The 7751-nt window shown below is 45.0% G+C and overlaps 1 long non-coding RNA gene across 4 annotated transcripts; it reads right to left on the reverse strand.

Annotated features, from left to right (window-relative positions):
- Positions 1-364: 364 nt before the first annotated feature.
- On the reverse strand, positions 365-6302 carry LOC141048548 (uncharacterized). Of its 4 annotated transcripts, none has more exons than XR_012220082.1 (3): positions 6183-6302; positions 1217-2068; positions 365-1133 (listed from the first exon to the last, which is right to left on the reverse strand). It is a non-coding gene; the product is annotated as an uncharacterized lncRNA (long non-coding RNA). The 4 variants fall into 4 exon arrangements; XR_012220081.1 differs by having other exon boundaries at positions 6166-6184; XR_012220080.1 differs by lacking the exon at positions 6183-6302 and adding an exon at positions 6136-6182.
- Positions 6303-7751: the final 1449 nt, after the last annotated feature.

The raw sequence follows: 7751 nt of genomic DNA on the forward strand, positions 1-7751 counted from the left end.
TCCTAAATGCATGGGTTCCTGCATCTCCACAAGTATAGGTTCACCCCAAGATTCCTCCGACACAGGAGTATTGTCCCAGAAAGAGGGCCTTACCCATCTATCCCGCAGGCGTCCTATCCACCCGTATAGCCAGTGACATGGCAACCTGGGGCATCGTGTGCCGGAGAGCCAGCGCTCCGCCATCTCTTGAGCTTATCCCTCAGTAGTGTGGAAACCCCTTCCCAAGCTTAATGTACAACCAAGTCATATGTCGTGAAGGGGTTAATTATAGGATATTCTTAGACCAAATTATCTTGTAAGTTACATATAAAATCTAACAGAACACCAGCATGCCAATATCATAAAAACAAGCCGTCTAAGCCACTTTGTTTCAATAGATTTTTATTAATTTCACAAAAAGAATAAAGAACAAAAGTAAAGACAAAACACGTATATAGTGTGACATGATTACCATTCGTGGATATATCTTGCCTTAATAGGGATGGGAAAGGAAAATCCAAAAATTCTTTAGTAAGGAATACTCCCCCATGTTATCTTTTACCTAATTTTCAAAGCTCTAATAAATGTAGCTAAACATTTTAACACCTTCCATTAACTGGAGAGGATATTTATTCAGTCTAAACCCACTGTAAGAAGAAGTTGTTCCTACTGGATGTCCCCTACTCAATGCCAAAGTGCTTCATATGGATTAAAGAATTTAAAATGCGTATATATCTTAATTACACACTTTTTTTTTTCCATTTAACACCTAGAAGCGCTGTTCCAAAGAGAGGTGGTCGCTGCGTCTGATGGAAGAGTAAAGGCAGCAACGCCAACATGACAATGTCACCAAATCACCAGACATGCAGCGCTGACATCGATGTAACTGCAGCGGTCCGGAAGGTGAAGTTCATAATGAGGCTCTTTAGCATTTATGGGGAAAAAAAAAATTATCCAAATTTCAATTAGAAAAGAGAAGAAGGAATCTGGAGGAACCCAGGAGAAAAGCTCAGAACAAGACATCTGGGGAAGCCGAGCGAGTCACTGCCCTGTTTGTATACATCAGGAGACTGCTGGACGACCTGGAGTACATGGTTCTACGTGAGAACTCCAGGCCAGAAGAGAAGGTGTCACTGTCACATGTGATCCAGAATCTGAAGAGAAAAAAAAAAAAAAGGATGAGCTGTCCAGGAAGAGGAGACATTGAGAAGCTGCACAACATGACTGATCCACTTACTGTCTTACAGGAGCCAGACACCGGTGACCTGTGTGATCCTGAGGAGGAAGATGAGGACATGATAGGGTTGATTGAGATACAGAGCTGATCTCACAAATATAACAAACATCTGATATAATAAGAGGTGTCCATGTGACCCATGTACAGAGTCCAGTAGACTTTTTACTGGATGTAAACACGGCTGCTAATAATCTCCTTATATCAGACGACCTGAAAACTGCGACCTGGACAGAAATAAGACAGAATCGTCCAGAAACAGCAAAGAGATTCCGGGATAATCAGGTGATGAGCGGGAGGAGATTTACCTCAGGACGACATTACTGGGATGTGGAGGGCGGGGATGTGTTACCCCAGTAAAGACAGGAGGGGAGAGAAGTCACACAATGGAAACAACAAGTCCTGGTGTGTAGGTGGAGGGGAGGGCAATGAGATTCCATATTCGGTGACAGAACATTGAAGAGATCCCGATACCTCACCAGATCTCCAGTGATGGAGTCAGGATATGTCTGGATTATGAGGCCGGGCAGTTGTCCTTTTATGAGCTGTGTGACCCCATCAGACACTTACACACCTTCACTGCCGCCTTCTCCGAGCCTCTACATGCTGCGTTATGTGTACATAATAGTACTTTTTCCCCCCTCAACATTCTCATTGTGTGTATCAGTTTCTGCAGAACATTTCTCGGTTTCTCCTTTTTCTTCTCAGAAGCCTCATCCATTCAAGACAGGAATAAACTCTAGACTCATCCTGAGCATTCAGGACCTGATCAATACAGTCCTGGCAGAAGTTGTGTCCACAGGGTTACAGGATCCGACAGATGGAACAGTCCAGATCCTTTTGCAGACGCCATCGCTGAAAGTAGAAGACAAGTGAAATTACAAGCTAGTAAGGATCAGGTAACAGTAGCTGCAATCTCAGTTTAGGAACTTAAACATATTTGCGATCAGACATAAACAGGTCATCTACTAGTTATTGAGACATCCACACATCAGGAAGGAATGGGGGAAAAAAAAAAAAAAAAAAAAAGAAAGACAAACCTTATGGTTAGATACCCTGCAGTAATAACTGAAAATACACGGTACATATTTCACTTTTTTTAACCAAAAACCAAGCCTTTTTAATGTGGAAAAAGAGACCGATAGTCAGTGAGCTGGACCAGATTGTCACTACATTAAATACAGACATCATATAAGTAGGCGATAAAGTCTACAAGACACGGATGTTACAAGTACAATGGATGTCTCCATGAGGCCTAAGGCCGTGTTCACATGAACGTGTTTTCTGTCCGTGTGCACAAGGTGCAGCATACCACCACCATGACCGGCCTATATGTGCCCGTGGTCTTGTGTCCACACAGATCAGATACAGACATTTTCAGCATTTGTAAGGCTAAGTGCACACGTAGCAGAAAATTTGCTAAAAAATCTGACTCCCTTCCCAGAAACCGTGTGTATTTTCTGCACGTTTTGCGCAGAAAATGAGCGTTTATGCTTTTTTTCCTGCGCATTTTCAAAATGCATAGAAATAGCCAAAAATGCGGAAAAATCTGCGAAGTTAATGAGCATGCTGCGTTTACCGCGATCCGTTTTTTTCGCGTTAAAAACGCATCAGTATGCACAAAAAGTGCAAAATGCATAGAAATGAATGGGAAGCTTATTTTTATCGTTTTTATCGGAAAAACTGCTAAAAAACCGCCGTGTGTGAACACAGCCTTACTCTGGTTTGCCGAAAGACTAGTGCATCATATAGTAGGCACATTAGCATAGGTACTGGGGGCAGAAGGTGCGGTCACCTCAGGCTCCACCCCGGCAAACTTTTTGGCCCCCCCCCCCCCCCCCCCCCCATGAGACTCCATCCAGGCTCCACCCCGGCCACACCTCAATACAGTTTAGGAATATTTTTGCTTTTTTTCCTATTTTTAATATGACCGATAATACCACATACAAGGGACAAATACCACCACATTGTGACTGAGTACTACAGATTATTAGTAAAAAAAAAAAAAAAAAAAAAAAAATAGATACTATCACCCAAAGTGCCATTATACACAGGGGATCTGTATAAAGTGTCAGTGTACAGGTACAGTGATCACCGGCAACTAGGTTAGGCAGCCATGGACAGTTCCAAAGAGGCTCCCGGGCCCCAGCACTGATGTGTGCGCCACAGTGCACGATGGGGCCTGATCAACAGAAGCATAAGAGCGGGGCCCCAGAGTTGAGGGCCCCTCTGCGTACTGTTGCTCACTAGGGCCCATACAGCAGCAAGAGCAGTAATGCCCTGATGGCGGCCCTGCCGGAGGTACTTCCTGTATGAGCACGCACAGCGCACCGATAGTTATACTCTGCGACACAGCAGTGCGATATCATCTCCGCGCTCCGCTCTGTAAGCCACAAGTCACATTAGGCCTGGGGCCCTACAGAACGGCAACTCCAGGATGGAGAGAGGCAATGACTTCATAGCATTGGACCTGCCGCTGTCTGCTGGGTTTGCAGAATTTAGGCTAGTAGGTTTGGTTTTTTTTCTAATTTTATTTTAAAGTTGTGTCTTTATGCATGGGGGACACTAAAAGGGGGCTCCTCCTACAGCATGAGGGCCATTACACAGTGTGCAGGCTACTGTGGGGCCATCACTATAGACTGTATAATTCCCCAAAACCTATATGGAGCTGTTGTGTGTAAGGGATTTGTGGCGACATTATGTAGAGGGGAGCTGTGCAGGTCAAGTCTCGAAGGCCATTACTAATGTAGGGTGGGCACTCGTTATAGGGGCACTTAGGGTATTGTGACTCAAAGTGGCACACAGGGGACAATATATGGGCATTAATATATTCTGAAGACCAGTTTCACCATCTAGGGAGCACAAAGGAGCCATTATACTCTGTATAGGGCACAGTGGTGGTGAATTGTTATGTGGGTCACTAAGGCTATGTGCGCACGTTGAGGATTTGTTGCATTTCTGCAGCGTTTTTTCTGCTCAGAAACGCTACAAATCCGTAATGGATTACTAAAGCAATGTTAATCAATGACATTCCAGAAGTGTTGCGCACACGATCTGGAAATTTCCATCCTTATTCGCAGCGTTTTATTTTCCCTCAGCATGTCAATTCTTTTTGCGGATCTGCAGCGTTTCTGCACCCAGTGAGTCAGTCAAATCTGCAGGTGCAAAAAAAGGTTGGAGGATTTGATGTAAAAGAAAAAAAAAAAAAAAAAAAACCACCACAGCAGAGTTGTCAAACGGATGTTAGAAGGAAGACTGTTGGCAGAGCTTACAAAACCCATAAAAAAAAAAAAAAAACCCCGTAGATTTCCCACTGCATTTTCTGCCAAGAAATGCAGAAACCTCATAGAAATTCCTGCAAGCAAATCCACAACGTGCGCACATAGCCCAAGAGGATCTATTTTTGTACCACAGCAGGTGCAGTAATAGGGACACATACCCCAATACTGAGCCGCTGCTGCCGTATGTGTCCCTATTACTGCACCCGATACCCCAATACTGAACCACTGCTGCTGTATGTGTCCCTAATACTGCACCTGATGCAGCAGCTCAGTATTGGGATATCAGGTGCAGTAATAGGGACACATACGGCAGCAGCGGCTCAGTATTGGGGTATCAGGTGCAGTAATAGGGACACATACGACAGCAGCGGCTCAGCATTGGGGTATCAGGTGCAGTAATAGGGACACATACGACAGCAGCGGCTCAGCATTGGGGTATCAGGTGCAGTAATAGGGACACATACAGCAGCAGCGGCTCAGCATTGGGGTATCAGGTGCAGTAATAGGGACAGATACGGCAGCAGCGGCTCAGTATTGGGGTATGTGTCCCTATTACCCCAATACTGAACCACTGCTGGATGTGTCCCTATTACTGCACCTGATACCCCAATACTGAGCCGCTGCATCAGCAGGATGAGGAGTTTGTGCAGGTTGGGAATAAATGGAGATGGGGCTGGAATGTGAGAAGACAGGTGTCTTTGTTGTAATCTCTGCAGCCGAGTCCTGGCTGGAAGAAGTTGTCATGTCGGTCTGGGCCAGGTGAAAAAGATGGAAAAAGTGAACGACGCTGTCAGAACAAACATTAGCGGTATTTTACGATATATAGAACTGTGCTATAACCTCTTGTACTTTCTGCAGCACTGGTATCTACCGCTATATGGTGGTAATGTCAGTGGTGGTGTTTGTGTAGTCATTTACTTTCAGCAGCAGGGACGCCATCGGCTGAGGTTCCCCTATACCCATTATCGAGTTTGCCACCATAGTGGTAATCGGGGTTATCTGGTTAGGGGCCCAGTCAGATGTTTTCCCGCCTGAGATGAACCCCTAGATAGACCCCCGAGTAGGCGGCTCATGCATCTGTTACACTATGCGGACGAGCACATTGGGCAGCCATGTCTGCAGGTGAGACTCCGCCACTAAGGTCAGATCATCTGAACACAACCCAAGGCAGACAGATGCGGCAGCGGGTCACAGTGTGCTCATTACTAATCCGAACACCCAGATATAGAAGAGATAAATATAAACTAGAAGCTGAAACCTGCAGAGCTGAGGAGCGCTCAGTAACAGGGAAAACACCAACAATACAGCAGCTTCTCCTTCCAGTCTGGATCAGGGGCCAAATACTGGAGGTTATAGAAAACAAAGAGTCTATGCAGAAAAAGGCGAAGATGGATCAGCCAGAGGAACACTAGACCGAGAACACAAATCAAAATAATAGGTCCAGATATACTGCGGGAACACACAAGAAGTAGATTATACACAGCACACCTCCTCCCCCCACTGGTAAGAGAATAATGTATAAAACAAACAGCGGAAAGATATTGGTTAAGAGAGTAAAGCAGAAGTCACACATGGGGAGAGAGGAAAGAAGTGGTGTGGATAAAAGGAACATCAACTCATAGGCAAAAAAAAAAATAACACCCCCTATATCTGGCACCAAGACCACCCCACCAGGTATCGCCACTCACAGCCGCTTCTTCAGGAGGTGTCGGCAGAGCTGTGATTTATAGGTAACAAAGGCTTCTAACAGGGAAAACCTGGACTGGAATCAAAGGAGAATCCAGCAGCCAAAAGTCAGAATGGCGTCCTCTCCGCCCCACAGATTACCTGTGCAGGAACCCTAATAACAGGCAGGTGTGCGGGATAGAGACCCCGAGCTAAAGGCCGGTATATCAGGGGGATGGAATATAGGAATATAGCGCAGAGAGACTGGCAGCCATGAAGAATGTGACAGAATAATGGCAGAGGTGGCTCGCTAGTGGGGGCACTATGGAGTCACAGGGGATAAATGCTACAACTCCCGTATAACGGTAAGTTCACACTGGGCATTTTTGCTGCTTTTTTTCCTGCAGTAAAACCTGATTTTTTGGGGGGGCAGGAAAGAAGCTGTGGCAGTAATGCATGGTTTGGTGTGGGTTTTTTTTTTTTTTTTTTTTTTTTTTTAATGCTGTTTGGGGGCTACTTGTGTCTTTGTGCATGCTAGTAAAGTTGAGTGCCCTCAGAGGAAAAAAAACCCTCGTTCCTGTAGACCTGTGTCTCTAGAGCAGGGGTCCTCACACTTCTTAGGCCTGTTTCACACTTACGTTTTTCCTGTGTGTTGGCAGCCACTAAAATGGCGGATAACGGATCTGTGGGCGATGAAACACCAACGGGAACCACCGGACCGTTGGTGCGCCAGGATCCGCCGATTTTGGAATTTTAAAGGAACCGCGGCTGAAAAGAAAAAATGACTGCCAGCGATGTTGTGGTGAGTGGAGGCGAGATCTCGGGCGGTGAGTAGAGAGAGAGAGAGAGACATTTTTTTTTTTTTTTTTTTTTTTTATCCAGCAGCCAGATTGGATTTAGGGTTAAACATGTAGCAAAAGAGGAAAATACGGATCCGGACAACAAAAAAAAGTTGCATTGTCTGTTTGGTGATCTCAGCGGATGCCAAAATCTTGGAGGATCCGCAGAAATATGGATGCAACGGACAATTCTCAGTCATAATCCGCCGATAATGCAAGTCAATGGGGAAAAAATGGATCCACCAAGATAAATGGCGGATCCGTGGTTTTTTTTTTTTTTTTTTCTTGCAAATCGGCGGATTTTGACTGATGGAGACAAACGGACGTGTGAAACAGGCCTTAGCAAGGGGCCAGTTCACTGTTCCTTAAACCATTGGAGGGCTGGAATATAGTTAAAAAAAAAAAAAAAATCTGGAACAAATACAATATTTAGGCTAAGTTCACACGTACCGCGAGAATTCTGGAATTCCATTCCGCGGGAAAATCGCATTTAAATTCCCGTGATTTTCCCGCGGAAAAACTAGCATTTTGCAAGCGTATTTAGCTTGCAGAATGCTAGCGTTTTCCAAGCGATCTGTAGCATCGCTTGGAGAACTGATTGACAGGTTGGTCACACTCGTCAAACATAGTGTTTGACAAGTGTGACCAACTTTTTACTACTGAGGCCGCCTATGCAGCGTCAGTAGTAAAAGATAGTATATTATTTTTTATTTTTTTTTTTACATTGTTATTCTTACCTTCCGACGTCCCGCG

Source organism: Dendrobates tinctorius, unplaced genomic scaffold (assembly GCF_039654945.1).
Source record: "Dendrobates tinctorius isolate UK_male_01 unplaced genomic scaffold, ASM3965494v1 ptg000136l, whole genome shotgun sequence".
Lineage (NCBI taxonomy): Eukaryota > Metazoa > Chordata > Amphibia > Anura > Dendrobatidae > Dendrobates > Dendrobates tinctorius.